Below are 25,370 nucleotides of genomic sequence, written 5' to 3'. Positions count from 1 at the left end.
CGGTGTCGATTACAAGTAACGAAGACGATGTTTTGCTCGGAGTTTGTTTACCTTTAAGCCTAGCGAGCCAAAACAACGTTGCCACTTCAGGTCACAACACTGTAAGCCTCTCCCGATTCGAATCTTCCGTCGACTCATATACCACTACATATTCATATTGTTTATGTAGAATGTAGTACATATTGTATTATCTGTAAATAATGCTTATACAATCCTACTGCTTTCATTTTAACCAACGATTATTTGATGTTAATATTCTGAATGAAAAATTACGAATAGCACACGATAGCAATTCCTTCGCGTTCTTCCTACATTTAAAACTTCTTCTGGCCAAAGGAAAATACAATTTGAAAATGTGGCAAAGAACGCAGGAGGAAATAATTCATAAAATGAATACATAAAAAATACATAAAAATACATTAAAAAAATACTGAAATATACGTAAAAATGTTTCTCCTCTTGCCAAATATCTTTCAAATGACATTAACATTCAAACTAATATATAAAAAAATACTGAAATATACGTAAAAATGTTTCTCCTCTTGCCAAATATCTTTCAAATGGCATTAACATTCGAACAAATATATAAATTATAAAAAGACATATTTGATATGAAATTTCTAACCTGTGTAATTCTATCCTCAAAATAATCTAACCGTTGCATCTATGACATCATCAATTTCTAACCTTCGGAAACGGATATCCAACAGACCCAGAAAAATAGTGATACACAAATATTCGGATACTTCGAAAGTTTCATCACACCTAACGTTAATAAAACTTTCCAATTTACTATGAACATATCGAACTTTATTATACTCCCATACCTTCTGCATTATTAATCCGTGCTTTGTATTCCTAATTGTATTTATAACAATTCCTTCTCTCTTTTCGCATAAGAACGAAGGATATTTTCTATCGGAAGGAAGATCGTGACGCGTCGAGTCAAACGGGAAGGGAACCAATGTGGAAGACGCGACGAGTCTCGTGACACAAGGGACCCACCTAATTCAATTTGCCGGGCACGTTTCCCGAACTCATCGATGGCTAACGTTGCAGCTTCAGCCGATTACCATATTCGCATTGGCGCGCGATCGATGCTTCTCTCGCGCGCCACTTCAATTTGTATGTAAATCCCCGCGGAGCCGGTGGGTTTGACCGAGTTACCCAGTTCGTCATCGGTCCGCGAGATAGTCATCGACATGTACGCGACGACGCAACCACCCGTGGCTACCGGTTGCGTTTATTACAAAATTTTTATATCAATCCGCTCCACTGATACCCAACCATATTGCAATTAATATACTTTGCTTCTTTCGCAACTTTTGAATGTTCTGCTTTTCTCCTTGAGATGAACTAAATTCACAAATATCAGCGCGTATACTCGTTACGTTTACACGTTGGAGAAATAGAAACAAATTGTAATTTAATTTAGTATTTTAAATTGTAGAGTACGTACGATGCCAAACGGAATACGAGATTTATAATAAAATAGTAGGAAATAATAAAAAAAAGCTAGGAATCATAGAATTTGTGCTAAATATCAAGTGGAATAAAAATAATTCTATATTTGTACACCATATAATTGCAATTAAAGCGTTATATGTGACTCAGACCATAAAGTCTTAAGATTTAATTAGTAGAAAAAATCATTGATGATTTTTAATGGAAAGTTGATGAAATGGCTAGTAACTTTCTCGTTGTTATGTTTCTGATAAAACGTTGAAATTTCTTTGACGATGAAACAATTTACTCGATGATGATAAAAAGTGCGTAATTAATTGGACAACGTCCTGCGATTAATTTTTAGCTTCAGGACTTTCGCATTCACGGACGGAACGTTAGAAAGTAGAGAAGTAGCTGGAAGCACGGTGAAACGCTCGAAAAACACGATTTTCCATGACCACTTTAAACGTAATCTTTTACAGCCTATGATACTCATAAAAAACATCTGCACAGGAGTCGACTTTCCGTGTGTTTTAAATTACCTGTCCTATGGGAGGCTTTCCTGGCAACCTGAACTAGGATAACGTTATTTCTCAACTTCACTCGCCTTATAACTAAACTAAAAAATCATTCCTTTAAAGGAAATCATTCCTTTAAAAACACACCATAGAAAATAATCGTAAATGCTGCTTTATAATCATATAATTGAGGTTAGAAGTGTGAACATACCTTACTGTTATATATAGAACGAGTAAATACTGTTTACTAATATCTCTACACGTTCAACAATATATTCTGCACGTTTTGCTTGCGACGAAATAACGAATGCGAATGGTTTGTTGAAATAAACGAAGTCTTGTTACAATATGTCGCTATCAACTGCTACCAAGGCGCCACGGTGGTCACCCGTGACCACCAATAAGATAAACGGTCCATTGGGGGAAAACGTTGTCTTACATCATCAATTTATTATTATTTTGCCATTATATGCTTTGAATAATAAAAATTCCCCCGTGGTGTCCTCAGCGAAACGTGTGATTTCAGAATTCAATTATTTCTATTGCTACTGAAGATTTTGAAACGTTACTAACGCTGCATATGACGTCATTGCAAAGTTATCTTCAATTCGTTTAGATGTCGCTTAAAACATCGTATACATAATATAAGAAATAGATATTGACACGCAAACTTGATTTGATGGCCTTAAAATTATCTTCAGGGTATTCTCACAGATACTTTGTAGGTAAGTTAGATGCTGAATTTAAGCAAGAGCCGGTATATAACATGTGATTTTGGCGTGGCAGTAAAAGTGTTAACTTGTCCTGAGCTAAACGAATCTCCCTGTCCTACCAATACAAACAGATTGTTACGAACATCGGTAGATGTAAACCTAAATCAATGACAGACTTCTCAATCTCACCGTATCGTCTCCATCTGCTATACTTCGAACGGAACGCGTAACTCGAGCCAAAAATCGACGCAGCGACTATTTCGCTTCGCTGGAGTCCGGCTACAGCGAACGTTACGCACGAAATGCATAAGCACAGCCCCGTGTAATTGTATGCAGGAATGCAGGCAAGGTAGCGAAGACAGGGTGTACGGTCTTCTGCTGCCGTAGGGAGGTTTGAAATCGAACGAACGAGGACGAGCGGAACAGTAAGAAGGGCGCAGGGCAGCGGGGAACGAAAGAAAGCAGGAAAGACGAAGAGAGCGAAGAGAAGACGACAAGATAGATAGAGAGAAGCCCCTGATCCGCGGCTGATGTGACTGAAGGCCGCGCCGTGGAAAGAGGCCCGAGAGCTGAGTGACAGCCTCGCCACGTATGTGGGAGGCGAACCCGCAACAAAGGAAAGACGATAGCCTTATGCAAATAGCTGCGATATCGCGAGCACTCCCCGCGAGACGCACGGACCCGCTTCGTTGATGGAGAAGCAGGCCACGGCAGAAACCTGCCCCGTCCACGGCCCCACGCCGGATTCGCTCGCGTTCTCTACTCGTCCAGACACCCGGGGAAAAATTTTACCAACACGCTGCTGGGAAAACCAGAATATACGATCATCGCCATTCTATTCCACAAGGAGACGTATGGCGGAAGCTTCGTGCGCTGATATTGGCTTGGCAACTAAGTGATTGCGGATTTTGTCATTAGGTGGTATTGACAAAATCCGCAATCACTTAGTTGCCAACCTAATACAAGAGTGCGGTTTTGCACTTTAACCTTTTGAGCGCTATGAACGTATATATGCGTTTTCACATAACCTAACATTTTTACCGTAACATTTTTAGGCTAAAAGTGGCGTTAAAGTGGCGTGATAAAAGAGACGGCCAATAAAAGAAAGAAAAGAGACCAATGCGAAAAATGTAACATTGGCTTAGGTATCGAACTCTGCCTTTAGATTTACCATACAATACGAAATTATTAAATGTTCAATTTAAAAGATATAATTTCAAACTTTGACATTGTTCATGTTACTATTGCTTAATGAAATAAATGGTTGTTAAGGCTTTTCAGGTCACTACATAATTTATTTTAGTCACAATCGATATATTTTGCAATGAAAATTCAGTCTGCTCAATTGGGTTCTCTCGTGAAATATACGCAGCCCATGGTGTGCTTCTTCGTAAAGAGTGGGCCGTCCAGGGCTCACGCTTAACGTCGGATAACGGAGCATTTAAAGGGTTAATTGTGTGTTCGGTTGCTTGAATGAGCGAAAGTTTGAAATTTTAGTCTAAATGTTTCAAAATTTATTTTTCAATAACTTCCAAATTTTTGAATTTTTTACTTTTCAGATTTCAAATTTTCAAATTTGTTAATTGTTCCACATGTACCTGAAGTTGGCAATGACGTTATCTAATGGCATGCAAATTGGTTTTTTCTGCTATTCGATAAACTGTTATTCGATGAAGAAGAAATTTATACGAAATAAAGGAATATTCTTCCGGATTATCGTGGAAGATGATAAACTCCAGCTATAAAATTTTATGGACCTTCGGCAGCCCATTGCGTTTGAAAATACACAGATTATTTTGACTTCTGAATTCCCATTATTTAACTAGTGAACGTTAAATACTAGATTGACACTCCATTATTTACCTAATGAAACGTTAAATATTAAAACAACAAAAGTCAACTTCTGGTTTATTATTTAACTAGTGAATTACCGTTTACTGTAAATTCTTAAATATTCAGACTACCAATAAAATCTTCAAGATCCTTTGATTAACTCATAGTAAACGATTTTATCTCTCTATTGCTAATTAGAAAAATTCATTAAAGAAACACATTAATCCAACAATAACCCAGCTATCAATCCACTATCAAACTTATAGCGAGCCACGTCCTTGTCCTAAAAGAATCATTTGAAAACCTCCGTGTTAAAATGACGGAAGGACTAACAATAATGGGAAATTGGTGCGGCAGGGCAAGAAAAAAGAAGTCAAGACAGACAAAGAAGCCGCGCAAGCGGTAAGAAGCCGGGTTACCGGTTAAAGCAACGAGGGCGGCCTTTAGACGTCACTCGGAATTCCAAATATCCGCGAGTTTCTACGATGTAATAACGAATGACACGGCCGGAGAACAAACGAAACGAGAAAGTCTGCTTGGTGGTAAGAGCAGCTCAGAGGGTTGAAGAGGGTATGGGTTGTCGGGTGTACGCGAGGAGCGAAGAGGAGGTTCGAAGTGACGGTGGTTGGGGTTGTTGGAATGGTAGAGAAGACGGGGTGGAGCGGGCGCTACAAGCGAGTTCCAAAGGGTCTGGCGCTTTCCTGCCGAGAATTAATCATCCCTGGCAGCTCTCAATGTCCCTACCTACTACTTTCTTCGCATTCCCAATTATACGCTTATCTAGCAAATCCGCGTCAAAGCTTAAACATAAACGACCTTCTTGAGAGTTGGAAATTTGAACTCTGTTGGCAAAAGAGAATTTACGTGTACGTATTTACATGTGAAAATATTTTCCAGCAAACTTTCTTACCGGTTCGTTTCATTTCTTCTAGAAAACTACTTCTTTTCCTTCTGCTTGATTAATTTCTGCCACGCGTAACGCGTGAAATAAATTGAAATTTAATATCCTGGAAGATGAAGCGAGTTACGTTACGAGTCTCTTGTAATGTAGCAACTCTTTGACAGGAAAGTGATTCGATGAAAGATGATTGTCACAGACAGTTGTCTCTGTAAAGTTCTCGGTCAACATTCGTACACTGTCAATCACTGAAAAAGCTACATTTAAAGCTATATATTACCCTAATAGATTACAATGCCATATATTACCCTAATAGATTACAATGTTCATCGATCAACGAATCATTAGTATCCATTCATGGAATTAACCTGTCACTCAATTTTAAATCGACAAAAACGCTATGTTTAAGTTGATTTAAAGGCGCCACTCGTCGTACGCAAATGAAACAAAGGTGGTAAACGCAACAGTCCAATTAGCGTACCATTCGTAACACAGGTGGCAACAATAGGCTGCTCGTAAATAACTTCCTAGAAGGAGATCACGATGAAAGAAGAAAGGAAGTAAGGAGTAAACACTTCTACACATGGATACAGCAGCGGGACAGGAGTGGAGAATTTACGAGATAGCTGGCCTCACCACCCCCACCCCCTTACTTGCCCCCTTTTCGCTTCTACCTTCTCTCTGTCTCTCCCTCTCTCTCTCTCTCTCTCTCTCTCTCTCTCTCTGTTGCTGTCCTCAACAGGTGGTCGTTTTGCTCAACTTCTGTATAGTAATTTATAATTTAATTGATTTATGCCCGAGGCCGCGGTTATACAACGACGGTACTCCGTTTTGGAGAAAAGTACCGTTCAGTAACATCGGTTCGGATAACGGTCCCGCTGCGAATCCGATTTACAACCGCGTTTTACCGCCTCTGGACCCCTCTCGATCTATCAATTCTCTACCTTCCTGTCTTAACCAACACTTTTTCTCCTGTTTATTGCCGTGCTTCTTAATGGGAAACGAAGGCCGTCGTTACTATTGCGCAAGAAGTGTTAATAGTTAGAACGTCTGGTTCGGAGATCTCAGGAAAGAAGAAGCGCGATAAGCACATTTTTCTTCGTCTTCTCAGTTTGATGTCCGGTGACTAAAAATACATATTTTAATATACTGCGGTTATGACAAATATTTATTAAATGAAATGATTAATTAAAATAGAATTGTTAGCGATTGTGAACAATACCTTAATATCTCCGATATTTCCATGGTTTTCAATATTTTAATATTATTTAATATTAAGAGGATGGATATGTTATCGTCCGTAAAAGTATTTGTACCCTTGTTTTGTTATATCTTCAAGGTTATGATCGAAGAACATTTCCCTGTTTTAGTTGGAAAATTTTGAAATATTTCCAAGACTTCGTAAAGTGTAAAGTTGTGTACGGAATCTTGGCAAGCGGTCCGCAGCGGGTCAAATTGATTTCCGTTTTTCCATGGATGGACGTTGAGAGCCTGAAAAGGGTCACTCGTGGCAAATGCAAATGACAACCCTTCCTTTTGTACTGCTATCTGTTTCTATGTATTTCCACGGCCTTGTCGCAAAAATCGAGCAAAAGCGTTTGGACCGTAAATCAAAAGTGCCGATTTTCCGACGCTTTGCAAACTTTCTCGCATAATTTACTATTGGCGAAACTAATGTTGAAAGAAGGGTAAGGTTAGACTGCATTTTCTAAAGAAAATTATTCCCTGTTTCCTTCGATCGTTCCATAAATGTTTATTTGAAAGATACGGCAGCATCTGAAAAGAAATTACCATTTTTTAGCAGTAGCAAAAGTACAATTTTGTTGTTTCTTTTTTATTTTTCTATCAATAAAAAGTTTCTTAAATTGGAAGAAAATATGGAATTTGTACGGTAAGTTGTTTTCTACGTTGAAACTAAAACGAGATTGGAATGTGAAAAATTTGGGGACTACAATAAGATTAGATAAACGAGAGAAGAGAAATTGTCGTGTCAACGATGTCCCTATCGTTGTTTTACAAGCAACAGAGAAATGCAGGCTTCCACCGCCGAAAGGAAACTTTATCGACGTAACATCGGCAAATTAAAGATGGCCGCAATTCACCGCGGGGTCATTAGGAGATAGAGCGGCGGTCGAATCACGACCGCCTTATCGGAAGACCAGATCGCAGCCAAAGAAAACAAGTCCTTCTTCAATTCAACTTACTTGATGAACTCGGGACCTGTCTGTTGGCTTACGTGCCGCGACGACTCGCTCGACACCTGCAAACTTTTCGCTGCTATTTTACCCTCATCGCCAGCGACTTATAGCCCCATTGGATTGTAGTTCGTTCGCGTTTTTTACTTAATGGTGTACTACTATGAAGAACTAGACGACTACCAGGAAACAAAGATCGATACACAACACACATTGTTGAATTTATATACTGAAATATGTATTAATAAAAATATGTATTTATATGGGAAGAATATTGGGTTGGCAACTAAGTGATTGCAGAGTTTGTCATTAGGTGGTATTGACAAAACCCGCAACCACTTAGTTGCCAACCTATAATATGTAACATAAGTTACACTTACATGTCACAATTTTCTCAAATAATACGAACGATTTTACCTTTTAAGTTAATGTAATTATTGCAATGCTGTAAAAAGCCTTCTGTTGGTATATAAAGCTGACTATTTGGCCCTCAGACGACGAAGATTGAATCAATTTTCACTCATACGGATTTCATGTTTATTACTTTCTTTTAAGTTGGCAACTAAGTGATTGCACATTTTGTCAATACCACCTAACGACAAAATGCGGAATCACTTAGTTGCCAACACAATATATCGATATTGAAAACTCTACGGATGAATAAACTAAAGTCTAATTAAATTAATAAAAATGTAAACACGCGAATGGCAAAAGTGTAATGTAAGAAATTGGTAATAATAGAAATATGTATTTACATGGGGAAAATACATCGATATTGAACACTCTACGGATGAGTAAACTAAGCTCTAATTGAATTAATAAAAATGTAAACACGCGAATGGCAGAAGTGTAATGTAAGAAGTTGGTAATAATAAAAATATGTATTTACATGGGAGAAATACATCAATATTGAACATCTTACAGGTGAATAAACTAAGCTCTAATTGAATTAATAAAAATGTAAACACACAAATGACAGAAGTGTAATGTAAGAAATTGGTAATAATAAAAATATGTATTTACATGGGGAAAGTACATCGATATTGAACATTCTACAGGTAAATAAACTAACCTCTAATTGAATTAATAAAAATATAAACACGCGGATGGCAGAAGTCAGGAAATTAAGAGTTAAGGTAAGAACCAAAAGAAGTATAACAATGGTAGAAAATATACTGGAAAATTATTTGACGAGTTTCTTTTGCCACAGTTTACACTGAAGCAATCATATGCTACTCTTATACCATGCAATTTTCGATAGAATTACTATAACATATTAATCAATGCTTTATTAAAACTATCACAAAAGATACCATAACCATCTAATTCGATCTCATCCAAACCTCTGCCCTCAAAACTCATAGAAACACGTTCGCATGGACACAGGTGACCGGAGCTTAACAAAAGCGATCAGCGGACAGAGGATTACAAGGAAAGGGAGGAGTTGCGAAAAGTGGCGACCTTCGAGTTCTTTCTACCCATCGCGGGGTAGATTTGTAAGCTGCGTTAACCCTGGCGAGCAAAACTATTACAATTCCTGGTGCGGCTGAAGCGCGTTCCCTTCCCTTTACGTCTGCCCATCCTATCGGCACCCGTTCCTCTACGCTCGTAGCCCTCCGTAACCCACGTTTCCCCCTCCCCCCACTGCGTTCTGGCATCGCGCCCGTCAAGGGAGATTTATAGCAACTCGAATTCCTCGACTACTAGTCGGCCGTGGCTGAAGGAACGAACAGCGGACGAAGAGTAGAGCAGAGCAGAGAAGAGAAGAGAAGGAAAGAGAAGAGAAGAGAAGAGAAGAGAAGCAAAGAGTGAAAGGGGGGAGTGAGCCCGCGGTTCTGGAGAACCTGGAGGGCCCTCTGCCTCCGAGGGTGGTTGTAGGTGGCGTTGCCTGATGTTAGGTTGTTGGCCCGTTCGATGGCCTGCCAGAGTGTCGGGGGATGCAGAGGGAGGGCACTCGTCACTGCGACGTGACGGCCGCGGAACTCGACTAGCACTCCATCGCCTAACCTGTCGACGTCGTCCCGAGGATTGCGTTCGTACCGATGATGAGGATGGAACGTTGAAACCGCGGTCTGGTCGATGTTTCTTAACATAACTAAAGCTACTGACCCGAGAAAAGAGTTACCGGTTTGTGGATTGTGAAATGATTGGATACGATGGAACGATAGTATTTACATCGGAGCATAAGAGAACGCGTTGAAGAGTTTGAAAAATTATGAGGTTTTCGTAAATGATCTCCATGTTCTTTCTGATTTTTAGATCAGACTCTTGTCGTAGATAACTTGCTATCTAAAACACGTATTTTATTTTGAAATTTATTTCTCCTTAGTAAATAGATTAAATGGAGAAAAGACAAGATAGAAAATTTCATGCGACTTAACCTTACTTCGAATCTCCGAATGCAACTTGCAGAACCACAAATTGTAAAATCCAGGAATCGATATTCAATCGATAAATCACAATTTGCAAACTAGCGTCGAATAAATAAATAAATAAGTGGAGAGACAGAATTAAAAAAAATATATCGTAAAGGAGTTATTATGGAAATAAAGAGTTACCCCTTCCTTCTTAGTAAACAGATTAAATCGAGAAAAAACAAGATAGATCGATGCATAAAAATTTCATGCGACTTAACCTTACTTCGGATCTCCGAATGCAACTTGCAGAACCACAAATTGTAAAATCGAGGAATCGATATTCAATCGATTTGAAGTCTCGAGAACTACGATTCAGAAAAGACACAGGAGCTACCCTTAACCGAGTGAAATCGAGTTGGGGCTTTCGTTTTAAAACAAAAGCGCGAACGGGAATAGTTTTCTCCTCGGGACTGCGGTGGGAATCGGAGGGAATAAAGGGAAGGGCCGCGTACGAGACGAAGTAGATATCAATCACGCGGGCCGGTGACGGGCTGAGATTTGGCAGCAGCTTCGGAACGCGTGGAAGAAAGAGGAGGGGGAAGAGCGCGGGGGCCGCGAACAACTGCGTCCATTCTATCGTCATTTTTCTAAGAAAGCCTTCCTCTCTTTCCTATATTGATTCACGAGTTATCGAAGTGTCAACGCCGACTGCTATTGTCGTGGTCTGGGTCGGAGCTGTCGCGTCTTTCCGACCAGGCCTGTCATGCCGCTTCTTCTTGTCGTTGTGTTCCAGTCACCGGAATCTTGGCAGCGAACCTGAACCTTCTACTCGTTGAGAAACTGTGGGAGAACTTGTCTGCGGATTAATCGATTTTCATTTCTTATAACTATGCCTGTGCCTTGGTTTTCGTTTCGGGACACAGTGTCGCCTGGCAACCACTCTTACATTGCGAAATATTACGTGTCTTCTTCTGAATTTCTACGCTCTGCGTTTCAAGACCTTGATCCTTTTAATCTAGGATTCCTCGATTCGTGTTTAACGCTCATGTGAATAAATAAAGTTTGCATTTTAATGCGTAGTGAATATTTTAACTCGTTGGCTTCGAGTATCGTTTCACTCTTGTGAATTATGCTTACGATTGGCTTCCTGAACTATAAACCAAATTTATGGTTTTCAGTTGGTATACCTGATCAAGTAATGGAATTTTTAATCTTAATCTTAGTCCTAGATCTGATCGTAATCATAGGTTAAGAAGGCCTTTTACGCCATTGCGATAATTACATTAACTTAAAAAGTAAAATCGTTCGTACTATTTCAGAAAATTGTGATATGCAAATGTAACCTATGTTACATATTATAGGTTGGCAACTAAGTGATTGCCGATTATGTCAATATCACCTAATGACAAAATCCGCAATCACTTAATTGCCAACCTAAAAGAAAGTAATAAAGATGAAATATCCGTATGGGTGAAAATTGTTTCCGCCATCGTCGTCTGAGGGCCAAATAGACATCAAAAAATAGGAATAAAATATTTTAGACAAGATATCGAGATGTTTTTAAATCGCAACTAGGTTGGTTCTAAGTTTGTTCTGATGGAATTCAAAGGAAAGGGCAGACGTTGCTGTGTTGCGCGGATTCAGTCAGCGTCAGTTTCAATGAGGAAGGAACCATGCCTTTCCTCTGACCAGTGTCAGTTACATGTTCTAGAATACTGGCCCCATGGGAGCACGAAGGTAAGACTTCAGCCAACAAAACTGCTCTGGTGTCAGGAAGACTGAAAACGTGATGTGACACGTGCTCGCGCGTTTAGGCCGACGAGCGTTGTTATGAGATTGCGTAATGCTTGGACGTACGACGAGAAGCACGCCGTATGAAATGTTAAAAATGTGGTTGACACAAAGTTGACGATAAAACTTTCGTTATGTCTGCTGATAAAATTGATATCCTACAAATTTAATTATAAGTTATATCATATTAAAAAGTTGCCTATAATAGCATTTAACATTGAATTCAGTTTTTCTACTATTAAGTTTGAGTTATCGAAGTTGAAAATTCAATAAGTGAAAAGAATCTTACGATACGAAGAGCAGCAACTTATTTAATGAGAATAATTATTTAATAAGAAATATTTAATATTCTTAGAGAAATTAAGTGATGACTTTAACGTTATAACTCATTGAAAGAAATGCTAAATTGTATAAAAGCTGAAACTTAGACGAAGTGAAAATTCTGCCATCTACGAGAAAGCAACGATAACCATTTTGTAAGCACAGTATGTGTGTTTCGTAGCCGATGGTAGATCTATGTTTCTTCGTGATCTACAGTACCAAGCGATAGAAATGTTCAACAATTCAGAGACACGTTATAAGATGGCGCACTGGTCGTCGTACAGCCATCATGAATCAAATTATGTCAAGAGAAAGTGGGGGGCGATGTTGACGAGAGGTGGGCCTTTCTGGTTAAGCCTACTACTCGAAGGGTGGAGTCGGCTACGCGTGACCTACGGCCACCTGGGCTCACCACATTGGCGAAGGAATGTTAAAATTCACGCACTAAGTATACTTGTCTGTGATTCAAGTTTACGTCAAACCAACTAAACTTTTTGATCTATTCTAATTAATTAAACAAACCCCTTATTACGCGAAATACGTAGATGTATATAAATGTAAATTCTAAGTACGACAGCGATTTAATTTTTATGTCAATATTTACGAAAGAATTTACAAATTTAGATTGTTTCGGTACACATGATATTATATCATAATATGTCATTTATGGCATTACAAATACATAGACGAATTTCCAGTTAGCGAAGATCACAGCGCACGTTTTTAGATGCAACACTATGACGAACCAGAGGAACTGTATTTTGAAATAAAACCCGTCGGTAACAATTGTTATTTTCGTTCAATTAAAAACTATATCGTCTATTAATAATAATTTACAATAAAGGTATATACATATTTATTTAGACCAAACAGAACGCACTCATCGATCAATGTATTTTTTGTAATGAAAATATTCATTATTGTTAAAAATATAATATAACTTTCATCACTCAGAAAATCATCGTCCGGAAAATCTGTAATTATTACTAGTAAACTATTAATACTATAAAAATATTATATTATATACAATACTTTTATGAAGAATATTTTACGTATATGTACGTATAATTTATGTATGTGTATAATAAATTATCATTCTGTAATATTCAATTTCTGTATCGATAGATAGGTACCGACCGTCAACATTATCGCAGTTCGACTTTAGCCATTAACTAGGATAAGAATAGACATGATAATGACTATACGAGTGCAACCATGCCTAAGGCAGGTTCGTCTGTGGTTGAACGAGTCAGTCATTTGTTTCTATTTCTTGTGTTCTCCGTATAAAATCGCAGAGGGCGTAAGAAACACCCAGATATTTTCCAGGTCGGTATTTCAGCTTGAGGCACGAAGTTCCATTTAACGTCACGTCTATCCCGTCAATGATCACGGACCATGCAATATCATCTACGATCGGTAAAGTCGCATGTCTTTTGTTTTTCTACCATTGTTTGTCTGCGACGTAGCAACATTTCTGATTTTTTGACGATCGTTAATATAGTTTACAATTATACAATCGTTAAAGAGCTAATTTTTATATTACCCACATTGGTAAAGTAAACAGTATTTCTGTTCAATAGCGTAATTCCAATTGTTAGGGAAATTCCAATTGTTTTTATTAACTAATAATTTCTTTACTCTGAAATATATTTTTACTCTGAACGCTCTTTAGTATTAATACCAGAATAGAGAAAAATTAAGGATGAAAGGAGCGAAGTGTTATTACCATGCATAATAGATCAATGGAAAGGAGAAATGTTGATCCAAAATTACATTACACATTCAGATAAAATGACATAATTCTAAAAGTGGCTTTAAAATAGAAATCTGAAGGCTCGCAGACTTTAAATCAAAACACGGTGAGCAATATCCGCTATCGCAGCGGAATATCTCGCAACAGTGATCAATGACTGGAATACTATTCGTGACTATGCAATCTTCGAAGGCTATCCATCAGAAAACGTCGACAAACTCAAGGTCATGGTCACTATCACGAACGAGTTACTGCTATAAGGAATGCGGAATATAAATAGGATCAAGATGCCGCAATCTACACCATACAATTGTTCGATATATAAATAACCTCAAAATATAATTTTTATTTTACACTGCATTGCACTTACGGTCTTCTACAGTTCGATTTATCATATCTGTTATGATTTCATTACAAACACTTCATCTCCATAAATAGAAATAATATTTATTCGCAGATCTTAATTCCTCTTGAATATTTCTATGTTTTCTTTCAAATAATTAAATTATAACTGTAACAACCTATAGCCATTCTTGACACATAATCGACGCATAATCGCGAAAGGAAGGTCTCGATCCAGACCGGTCAGCGCATCAAGATCACTGCACAAATTTTGTTCGTCGACCTTTTTTTTTGTCTACCAAGAGAGAATCTTATCGCTTTCAAGAAGCTCTTGACACGCGTTGATTACGGGACACAAAGAAGGCCACTGAAAGCATCTTCGATAGCATCGTTTAATAGCTAACATAAAGAACACGATACAACCAAGAATCATGGCAAACAATTTCGAACGCCATGTTATCAAAGCAACGAGAATTCCAAGTCCGATAATGATATAACCATAGAATTGATTAAATGCAATTGATGCAAGCTTAACATTAGTTTCATAATATTTCATCACTAGCTTCTAGGTACCACAAATGAATGCACAACGTGCTTACTTACTTTCCAACAGGCTTCATATTTACAAGAAAATTATTCATTAAATTATAAAATTATTATAAAATTATTCATGTAAATATCATTCGCAATATTTTATTCTTATAAGCTTTAGTTATTAACATTACAAGTACTTAATTACATTCATGTCATAACTCCATAATATTCCGCGATAGAAGCATAAAATAATAAAATACATGACAACTTAGTTACATGTTTTAACCAGAACACGGTCCAGTTCTATTCGTACGGAGATTTGAGAAAATCGAATTGATTATGAATCCTCTCCAGAGGGCAGAAGTTCCGCGGCTTAATATTATTTCGGTAGAGACTGTGCGAAGAGTGGTGGATATAACTGTCACCGAAGACAATTTATGTTAATGACTGTTCCTGGCCCGAGGAGGGACGAGGCCGGATCATGAAACAGTCTGCAAGTCTCCGTGGAGCCGATCGGACACGCCACTGTGTGCTGGTGTAACTATGCCGGACTTCCCCCTCTCAAGTCCTGAAGCAACGCCACCCCGCTGTATACTGTTCGTTTCAACCCCACGATGGCGACGCCCAGCGTCGATCCAGCTGTCTACCACGCAAACTCGCCGAATCCACGTCCCATGGCGCTTGTGCGTGACCCGTGATCGTCTACAAATGTCGCGTTGTGCTTGCATCGTGTTCAAACGTTTCCTTAAAATGTCATTTTAAATAATCAAATCGTTGATTAATAGTAATGAAAAATCTGTATTTAACGATTTTGTCGATGTGATTAATATTTCATGGTGTAATTAAGGCAAGAGAAGAGAATGATATGGTGTGACGTTTAAGGGTGTCCTCTGATCTTGTGTGCTGATAAGATACAAAATGGATGTCATTGGGTGGACGAAGAAATTGTTCTACGCTGGTAAATTGATTTTTTGTTTTCGCGTTTGAAGTGAATAGTGGTTTTGATGTTGGAATTGTCAAGGATGAAGATACGTCGAAGAAACGAATATGACTTGCTGCTTCTGGTTTTTTTTGTCTGTATGCAGATCTTTTGGCGATGATATGCATGTTCAGTTGGTAGAAATAGAAGAGTACGAAGATACCTTAAGAGGTCACAATAATTACGTCGATGTTAATGCATGTGTTTTCAACCCTCAGAGCGCAGACTCGCGGAAAATCCATTGCTACCATTTCACTTCAGACGAGACCAGGCATAGTGGAAAATCTGACGGAACGTCTAGCAAAGTTTTAGTTATGTATTGGAAACTATTATCAAAGGGCCGATGTTTTTCGTTCCAGTGAGTATACGATCTCTAATTTATATGATCGATGATCGATACTTCTTGCATTTAAATCTTAATCCTATTGGGCTATATAGCGGCTGCTTATTTACTCTAAAGAATTACATTTTTTCTGATGCTTTCGTTGTTATCAAAATAGAATTTATTTTATAATTTACAGGTTCAGGTAGAATTTATTTTAAGTTATTACGGAAGTATATAATTATCATATTTTATCGTTACAACCTGTTTTTACAAAATTTAACATATCATAAACTCTACAGTATTTTCTCTACTGAAATCCGATTTGTTGTAACACCAAATCAATATCATTCATTGCAACTAATATAGTTCCATTGTTGTGAATAATCATCTACAGTAACGAGTGTTTAACATTTATCTAATTGAAATACATTCAAATCTAATTATAAATTTGTTTTTATAGTCTAGCAATCAATTACCGTTAGCTAATTAATTAGCTAAGACTTTGTAGCCTATCAATTAATTACAATAAAGTATAATTCAGTCGAATCATAAAAAATATCACCTCCAATGTGAACGTTCTTGTACACTAAATATATATATTCTTTAGATCAAATATCCAAGTCTTCTGCTATTGCTCATTTAATTTTTTATACAACCTCGTGCATTCAGGATTTATTCTACGATAAAGTTCTACCTTGTGACACAAAGAATACCAGATAAACCGAGATCCTTGTAAATCTTTGCGAAAGATGAATCGTCCGGTGAGTCAAATCTCGTCGTCGTCGGATCGGGGACCGGTTGGTCGTTACGTTTCTATTTGGAACAGGCGAAAAGTCGGCTCAGTGGCGCCGACGGTGGTGGATTTCATGAGCTTCGGCCAACATCTCGGAATCTGGCGGGACGCTGATCGATCTGCTCCTCAACCACGGCACACTTCGGTTTCGGTTCGTTTCGCAACCAACGAAAAGGTGACCGCGGAATTATACGCCGACCCGATCGATCCACCACCCCCTGCGCGATACCTCTTTCTCACTTTTCCCCCGATAATTTCGCGGTTTACAGTGGCCATTCTTTTACAAGTTACTCAGTTACTTAGTTCGTTACTCAGGAAACACTATTCATTTCCTGTAGCGTTATTTTTATTTTATTTGTAACAGAGTTAGACGTTGTTTTTAAAATATTTGTACGAAACTCGATGTGTCAATTTTTCAGCTTATTGTTGAATACGAAGGATACTAACGATGTCATCTAGTCAGACGTACAATAGATTAGGTGCTTTGAACAGGTTAACAAAACAAAAGAATGTGTCAATACCATCTATTGACAAAATCCGCAATCACTTAGTTCCCAACCCAATATATCGATCAATGATACATTTTTTTGTTTCTTAATCCATCCACGTGTTCGGTTACTTTCAACGCTTACTTGTATGTAAATATATAGAACGCGAGAGAAGCTTTGAAGTAAAAAATAACAAGTTATTGTGTTTACAGTTACTGCAATTACTACCAATCTGTTCTTCACATTCGACTTCAGGAAGACACAAAGTTATTTTCATTATTGCCAGTATCATAGTCGATCTTCGCTCGACCCGAATACGACCGAACTTATCCGTGATATTTTTCAAGATAATGTGTGAGTTAATCTTCCGTGGCGCTGTGAGTCTCCGAACAATGGCTGGCCATGTTTGCAGAATGTAACTGTGACCCATGCAATAGCAGAGTACTTCAAAATTCGCAAAATATAATAAAACCATCTTCCGGTCATAATCTTCCAAATGGAGGAATGATAAGTATATCTGATTTAAATAGTATTGCCTTGATAGTTTTATTTTTGTCTTATATCTTCTTTATGACGTCCATAATGATTTCTCTTAGAACGAGTTTCCAACTACAAAAAACATTTGCAACGCCCTACGTGACTGTATTTAATGAGCCGTTTTCGAGTCTGTTCAAGAAAACGACAATATTCGGTAGATGCGTAAGCACAAGGGCAAACCGGCTATAACTCCAATCAAGGACTCACTCGGCTCGGTCCACATTCCACGTCTAGTCCACCGATCCCTAAACTCGTCGGCACGTTCCACGTTATGGTCCATCTTCGTCCTGGCTTCATTATTTCACAGTTCTCGATGATTCTTTTCTGGACATTGTGACCTGATTCTTACAGTGTCAGTTTATTTGAAGAAGAGTAATAGAAGCTATTAAAAGTTGAAACTAACTTAGGCTTAACGAAAATAACTTGAGGATCAGATTATGAAAATGAAATAAACAGAATCCGAGGGATAGTTGATATTTCAATCGATTCTTCAAGCATCTTTATCTCAATTTCACTTTGAAATCGGTTTACTGACACTGTGAAATCGATCTACACCGTAGGCGCCGTTCGTCGAATGTGTTATTAGTTAAAACATATCGGCAGGTCCGGTGAATCGGCACCTGAATGAACAAAAAATGGCATGACATGACAAACTGTTGGATGATCGATGTCCTCGGAAATATAAAGCACCGTGATTTTTGCACATTCAAGGAACCGTTCACAATCTTTCAACCTGTTTCTCTGTTGAACACGTCATTCCAACACTCTGTAATTCTATTCATAACTACGTGCTTACTAAATTTAAATTTATCGTTTCAAATATCCTATCATTTCCTATAGAAAAGTTTATTTTCATTTTGAAATTATTTCCACTATCCATTTGTTACAAGATTACAAGATTTTTCAAGGCTATATATTATTTCTAATACTATACTCTTACTATATATTATTTCTATTCTATACTCTTAGTTCATATTATTTCTGTTACTACCAAATGTAGAATTTATCGCTTGATAGAAATATGAAAAGAAAATCGGATATAATTCAAGCAATTTCGAAATTCACATGCAAATAGGTTATTGGAATAACCGATCCAATTTTCGGCCAGCAATCATGTCTGAAATACGAGCCAATAACCGTTTCAATATTTTAACAGAACTACGCGCGAGGCCGCCACTGACAACCGTTCGCTACCACATCTCGTCAGAGTCCTGTTTTTATTCCGATGAAATGGAAATGAGCGTAGGCGCGATGCACATTCAACGAAAGTTAAACCGTGGTCGGTGAATTCATTGAAATGTACAGCTGCTCGTCCTACCGTTAAAACATTTAACGATCCGCTTGCCCCAACGTTCGCGTGACGACTTGTCGATTTCGCGATAAAAGTGTCGATGAAAAATGAATGAAATGGAGAAACCAGTTCGACATTTAGATTTATTTTTTATTCAGATACGAAGTCTTCTGCTTGTGATACTTATATGGAAATAAATTAGAATAACCAATGACTCGTGAATAGAAAGAATTTTGCACTCAGACAGCGAACTGGTCTTTAGTGTTTTGAAATTTGATAGAACTGGAAATCTAAGAACTTGGTAATATTCTTTCTTTTTTTAAACATACTCGGTAATTTCATAGTTTCAAAGCATCAGCAGAGTACAATATTTGAAGATTTTTGCACAAACGAAAAATGTCGAAGCTTGATAATGAATTGGACTTTGACAAGAATAGAAACATAAGAATTTAGTAATTTTTTCTTAAGAACCAGTGTTGCGCCCAATGAAGACGGAACTGAATTTTAATGCAATGTTTTCCCGCAAAGCTTTCCCGCTGTTTCCGCGCAATTTCACGACGGACGGCTGCAGTGAAGAAATTAAAGCATCGCTGCAATAAATTAACACGTTTCCGCGAGAAGTGACGTCATGCGCCGCAATTCGACCATGGGACTCGCAACGAGTTCTTGTTAGTCTTTTATAGTTCGCCATATGGGCACAAGTCGATTCCCACCACTGACACCGATACGCGCTGCTACAAACTGCACGTTAATTTACCCGGGCTCCGAGTATCCGTCACTTTTTTGTACTCGATCCTCGATAAAAAAGTTATCATCGATTCTGGATTGGTGCATTGCGAGCCATAAATACGTTCTACCAGCGGAATTGTAAATTTAAAGAAGTCGTAGGTTATATAGGGCGATACAAAGTTTGAGCAACATTGCGTCATAACTATTTTTTGAATTTCGACTGTTACTTAACAATGAAGCGTGCATTTTTATGGAAATTATTCTAAAATTGTTATAAAGTAAAGTCTCTTACAAAATTTTAGACTTGAAATAATCATTTTTCTTAAAACGTAGAATGTTAACAATGAGGTACATACACTTTCTACTCAAGTTCCTCCAAAATTTTCTTTCCAACTTTTACACAACCTAACCTTTTGTATTATCTTTCAAAGAGTCGTACTATCTTTCAAAAAAATTACTCAAACGTTTGCTTTGCAACTTGCACAATGCGAAGTTTGAAATTAGTACCATAAAGCAACAACGTCTAAATATTTTTCACTAATAAATCTTCGCGTTTATTGCTTTCCCTGAAAGATATTTTTAGACGAGTGTTGGACACTACGTTAAATGGCAAAATTAACGGGCCCCTGAAAATTTTCCGAGAATTCGGCGTCCGGTTTTACGAATGCAGCGTAGTTTTATTGCGGCAGTGTAACAGGGATGCTCGGTGTATACTATTGTTCAACTTTTTTCTTGTCCTGACTGGAAGCAGGTATCGTGGACCTTAGCAGTTAATAGGCAGGGAATAATGGCGGCCGATTGACCTTCGATTCGTTGGCCAGCTACACGGTTCCAAATGCTCGAAATTTAACTTTTGCTGAATTTTACTCTTACAAGGTATTATTTCTTTCTTTTTATCCCTTTACCTTTTGTACAGCAATTGTAACGATACATATATTATTAAACTTCAATTTAATTGTCGAGGAAATGGAAGTAGAGTTGTTAGTTTTAGTTATAGATCTGAAATCTGGTTATGTTTTCTTATTATTAGATATTCAGTACAGATGTTATTATAATATGTACAAGTTGTCTGCTTTGTTCCTGATACATGCATTATTCTACGAGTCGGCCTAGTCTCGTTACGTTTAATTATCATGAATAATGTATAGTCTCGGTCAGCTTACCGCTGAAAGATCTACGATCTGGTTGCCGCGTATCCTTTCCAAGATCGTATTAAATATCGTGTAGTATTACTATCGTGTCAAATTAAAGATACGTTTAAGCTAACACAAAAAGATAAACGTGACCCACAATTATATCCCATATAATAATTTCTCGTTTATTCCGGTACTCGTATAACGCGTGAAACAGATCGTTCAAACAATCCACTGAAAAATAAAAACCAGTTACGACATTGAAAAACACCGTCAATCATGATCATCCACTAACTAACGGGCAAAGATAACCATAACTTAGAATTACGTTCTATATAGTAACATAATCCCTTGTTTAATCCAGCGCATAAATACTGTGATAAGTATGCGGATAATTATGCAAATTCATATTTTTACGAATATGAGCAAAAAGATGGAAGCTAGGTAAAGCCAGCTAGAAACCTGTATTTTACACATTTCATACATACTTTTAGGTTATGTGCATTTGCATTCCACAAATGCATAAAAATCCTACTTATAGCATGTAAAGCTGCTTTTCCAAAAGATTCAGCATGTAAACTCAGCAAAGATCAATTCCAACACAGAGAAACCTCGTCAAACACTATCATATCGCAGTTACACAAACTTTCATCTCGCTGTGTCATCGATAGGAAACAGTCTCACGATCGATTGTCTATCCAGCCATTCAAACATCTTACGGCCCGTACTTTCATTTTCGCAAACCCAGTGCAACTTGCCTCTGCGCTACCCCAGAAAGGGAGAAACTACAGGGATGTGGATAGAAACCATAGGGAGGGTTCCCTTGAGGAACCATGGGGCCCGCGTTATCGCTGGAAATTCCGACACGGACTGAAAATCGCGTTTCACCAACCGAAAGAGAGAGAGAGAAGAGAAAGTGAGGGAGAGAAAAAAGAGAGAGAGTGAAAGAAGGGAAGAAAGAGACGGTGGAAACTGGATGGCTTCGTTCATTGTCGTGGAATAAAAGCTGCGGGAGTTCCCTACGAATGCTGAGCCCTCTCGCATGGATTTCATTTCAGGATCGCATAAAATGGTGCTGCTGCCAGTGACGACGCTGCTTGGGGAGCAAGGGGGAACAAGAACAGTGTATGAGAGACAGAGACAGAGCGAGGGGGAGAGACGGTGAGGAAGAGAGAAGCATCGAGGGGAGAAGAATGGAGAGGACGAAAGGCCGTGGAACGAGAGAGAGAAAGGGACGGAAACAGAGACAGAGATGTGCCGGCTGGCAAGCAGATGGTTGCGCCGTTTATTGGTTTATTCGTCGGTTCAGCCATCACGTCCCGTCCAGCCATCAGACCAGCCGGTGTTCCTCTTTATATTCCTCACGTTGAGGAGGATCGACTTAACTGCCCGGGCCTTATCTACTCTACTTTGACCGCGACACGATGGTGCATCGATCGTCAGGAAAACACGGCTGCGTTGTCGAAGAACATCGTTAGGACTCGAGAAGTTCAGAAGAAGATTTGTCGGATCTATGGCATATAGTGGATCGTGGTGTATCGTGGTAGAATTGCTCTTTCAATTTTTCCTGATAATTGCTTTTGTGCATTTTCAGAAGCCGGTGATAAATCGTTCAATAATGTTATATACTGTTTATGTGAATTTATATTTTTGACGGTTGGCATTGTGTGTCATTATGATGTGGTGGTTATGTTTCGTAGTTTGTATTGTAATATATATTGTTCTCTAGAACTTTGGCAATGTTTGTTTAGAGATGTAGACATTTTTTGGATTAGAGTTTGTGACGTACTACATTTCATTTTACTTGTACTCTTATCGCAAGATAGTATTTTCTCGATCATTTCTCAGTGTTGAAACGTTCGTCGTGTGAAAGTGAAAGTTTCCGTTTAAAAAACGCGCTGATGAGGTAAAAGTTTGACGGTCGGTTTATATTTCAGCGGCGGCAGGGTGCGGATGTCGATTGTCTGAAGAGGGGCTCGAGCGGTGAAAGGGTTGATTGATGCTGACTCGACTGCTTTTATCGTCACTTATACGGTACTCTATATATCATTTATGTTCTTTGTGCAACATTTCAAATAGAGTTTATTCTAACTTATACGCCTTCAATTCAGTGAATTGCAAATTCAGGTATAAGAGAAATTCTGAATGTATTCGAATCGTTCATTTTAGATACTGAAAGTGACCATCACCGTTGGAATCAAAACATTTTCTACAGATGTTGGATTACGCTGTGCAATCGGCAGGTACGTAAATATAAATGAAAGGGAACGACGATGTAAATTAACTCTGTACTCTATTTCAGGAGTGACTTCACTCACCATCAAATTACAAACTTCATCTAATTTCTGCTACATTCTGCTACAAAAATCTTCGTATCACAGGTATATAAATAACATTTTTAAACTTAAATTCCAATCCTCACATAATTATCATTTATTCCTCTGTCTTTTACTATTACCAATTAATAGTTTCAAGTAGATTGAAATTTCCCAAAATTGATATCCACCTATGTAACTCATTATTATTTAAACTAACTAAACATTAAACTTCCTATTCCAAATCAAATTATTAGACTGTGTTGATAATATTTATGGAAATTTATATTTTCATGAAAATAATTCAAGAAATGGAATCTAAGCAGTGATTTATCTCATTTATGAAATATTATAATATTATTATACTTCTCATATTTTATATATGTTTGCGCCCTATATGCCTTTCCATATACACTTAAAAATCCACAGTCTGGTAATTATTAACTGATCAACAAGAAATGTAAATCTTCCTGTATTTGTACTTCATGCGTAACATATTTTCTTATTATCTGCTCCCCATTTGCTCGTGCAACATGCCGCGAATCGTATTTTCTAGGGTATTGAAATTGGCGTGTGTATGTCGTTCACATGAGTTCCATTATGCGATCGTATGTTAAGTCCAACGAGAAAGCTTTCAACGGCCGTTGCGCAACAGTTCTAATACCGATAATTATGCGAATACGGCGGAGGGGCGGGGGCAACGATAATAGCGTCGCCGACATCGGTCCGCGTAGCCAGTAATGGCGTGCCAGGGGGTGAATCGATAGAGGGAGACATCGTGAAACTCGACGACGCTCCACCTATCGAATGCTGAGCTTTTCCTGCAGGAGTACGCCCTCTACGCTTCGAAAATTCGACGATTCTCATTGTATTTATTATTATCATTATTTTTTTTTAAATAGTTCGTAGTTTTGGTATTATTCAATAGACCCATATATCTGGGGAGGATGGTTGGTCGTGTGATAGTTTAATGACGAGATTACTCGATGTTTATATATATATTAAAATATATTTTAAATATATATTAAATATATATTAAAATATATTTTAAATATATATTAAATATATTTTAAAATATATTTTAAAATAATTTATCAAATATATTTTAAAATATATTTTAAAATAATTTATCAAATATATTTTAAAATAATTATAAATACAGAGTCGCTACGGGTCGTTACAATAATGTTCGCTAAAGACTGTGTGCTAATCGCTAATAAAATCGAGACTGAGACCGAAGAACAGATCATCTTACGATCATGTTTGTTTATACTGGTCGAGGGGATACATTTCCATTCGCCTTTGTTAGACGGTTACACGTGGCGACGACATTGCTTTGCCCGGAGTTGGTTTATTATTACATTCTGTATATTTTAACGATATTGATACTGCGAGGCAAAACAACAGCGAATTGTCCTCCAGCTCATGTACCGCTACATATCTATATCTTTTTTGGTTAGACTTAAGAAGTGCTGAATATTATTAAAATTCCATGAAGAAATAGTGTTGATTCTATGGATTGTGGAATTGAAATATGGTTTACTCAGTTTTAGCTAAAAAATTATTCGCAATGTCTTTCCAGTTATTTATGCAACTATTAGGAGTAAATTTTCAAGATTGTCATGTATATCTTATTCGGCTAGTTTAAAGGAGTATTAAATATTCTGGAAAGTTATTATTTGGGATAATATTATAGGTTATGTAATCGCAATATACGTTTCTCAATTTGAAAAATTCCGAATGTTTTTTTAGGTAATCAGAAGCCTAGACAAAAGTGATCGAGCTTCTTTAGGTATATATTCGTGTTGACTTATTGATCCCCATGGAGAGATTACAACCTTCCCATGGGAACAAATCAACGTCTGGCGAGAAATATGTATGCGTCCAAGGAATCGTTTCGGATGTCATCGTCAAAGTCGTCTTTCGAGGGATTAAAGTTTCTGACAAGCTTGTTAAAATATAACCTCTCACTCGAACGGCTCGAACGGTGTATTAGCAATCGTAAATTGGCATAATATTCGGAAGTCTTCGAAGCTTAAGGAGCTTCTTTGTAATTGGAAGTTTTGAAAATCGTTAGAT

General features: G+C 37.8%; 3 long non-coding RNA genes across 4 annotated transcripts; 2 read left to right on the top strand and 1 right to left on the bottom strand.

Moving 5' to 3' along the window:
• Nucleotides 1-3,954: 3,954 nt before the first annotated feature.
• LOC126875376 (uncharacterized) lies at nucleotides 3,955-8,154 on the bottom strand. Its single transcript, XR_007693389.1, has 4 exons — nucleotides 8,021-8,154; nucleotides 7,613-7,832; nucleotides 6,631-7,184; nucleotides 3,955-6,534 (listed from the first exon to the last, which is right to left on the bottom strand). It is a non-coding gene; the product is annotated as an uncharacterized LOC126875376 (long non-coding RNA).
• A 6,592-nt stretch (nucleotides 8,155-14,746) lies between these two features.
• On the top strand, nucleotides 14,747-18,290 carry LOC126875375 (uncharacterized). Of its 2 annotated transcripts, none has more exons than XR_007693387.1 (2): nucleotides 14,747-15,659; nucleotides 15,899-18,290. It is a non-coding gene; the product is annotated as an uncharacterized LOC126875375 (long non-coding RNA). The 2 variants fall into 2 exon arrangements; XR_007693388.1 differs by having other exon boundaries at nucleotides 15,787-18,290.
• A 3,740-nt stretch (nucleotides 18,291-22,030) lies between these two features.
• LOC126875360 (uncharacterized) lies at nucleotides 22,031-25,369 on the top strand. The gene is made up of 5 exons (XR_007693366.1): nucleotides 22,031-22,519; nucleotides 22,914-23,010; nucleotides 23,146-23,219; nucleotides 23,279-23,357; nucleotides 25,044-25,369. It is a non-coding gene; the product is annotated as an uncharacterized LOC126875360 (long non-coding RNA).
• Nucleotide 25,370: the final 1 nt, after the last annotated feature.

Source organism: Bombus huntii, chromosome 18 (assembly GCF_024542735.1).
Source record: "Bombus huntii isolate Logan2020A chromosome 18, iyBomHunt1.1, whole genome shotgun sequence".
Classification (NCBI taxonomy): Eukaryota; Metazoa; Arthropoda; class Insecta; order Hymenoptera; family Apidae; genus Bombus; species Bombus huntii.
Note: the sequence above shows the minus strand (reverse complement) of the source record. Positions and strands in the feature narration are given on the sequence as shown.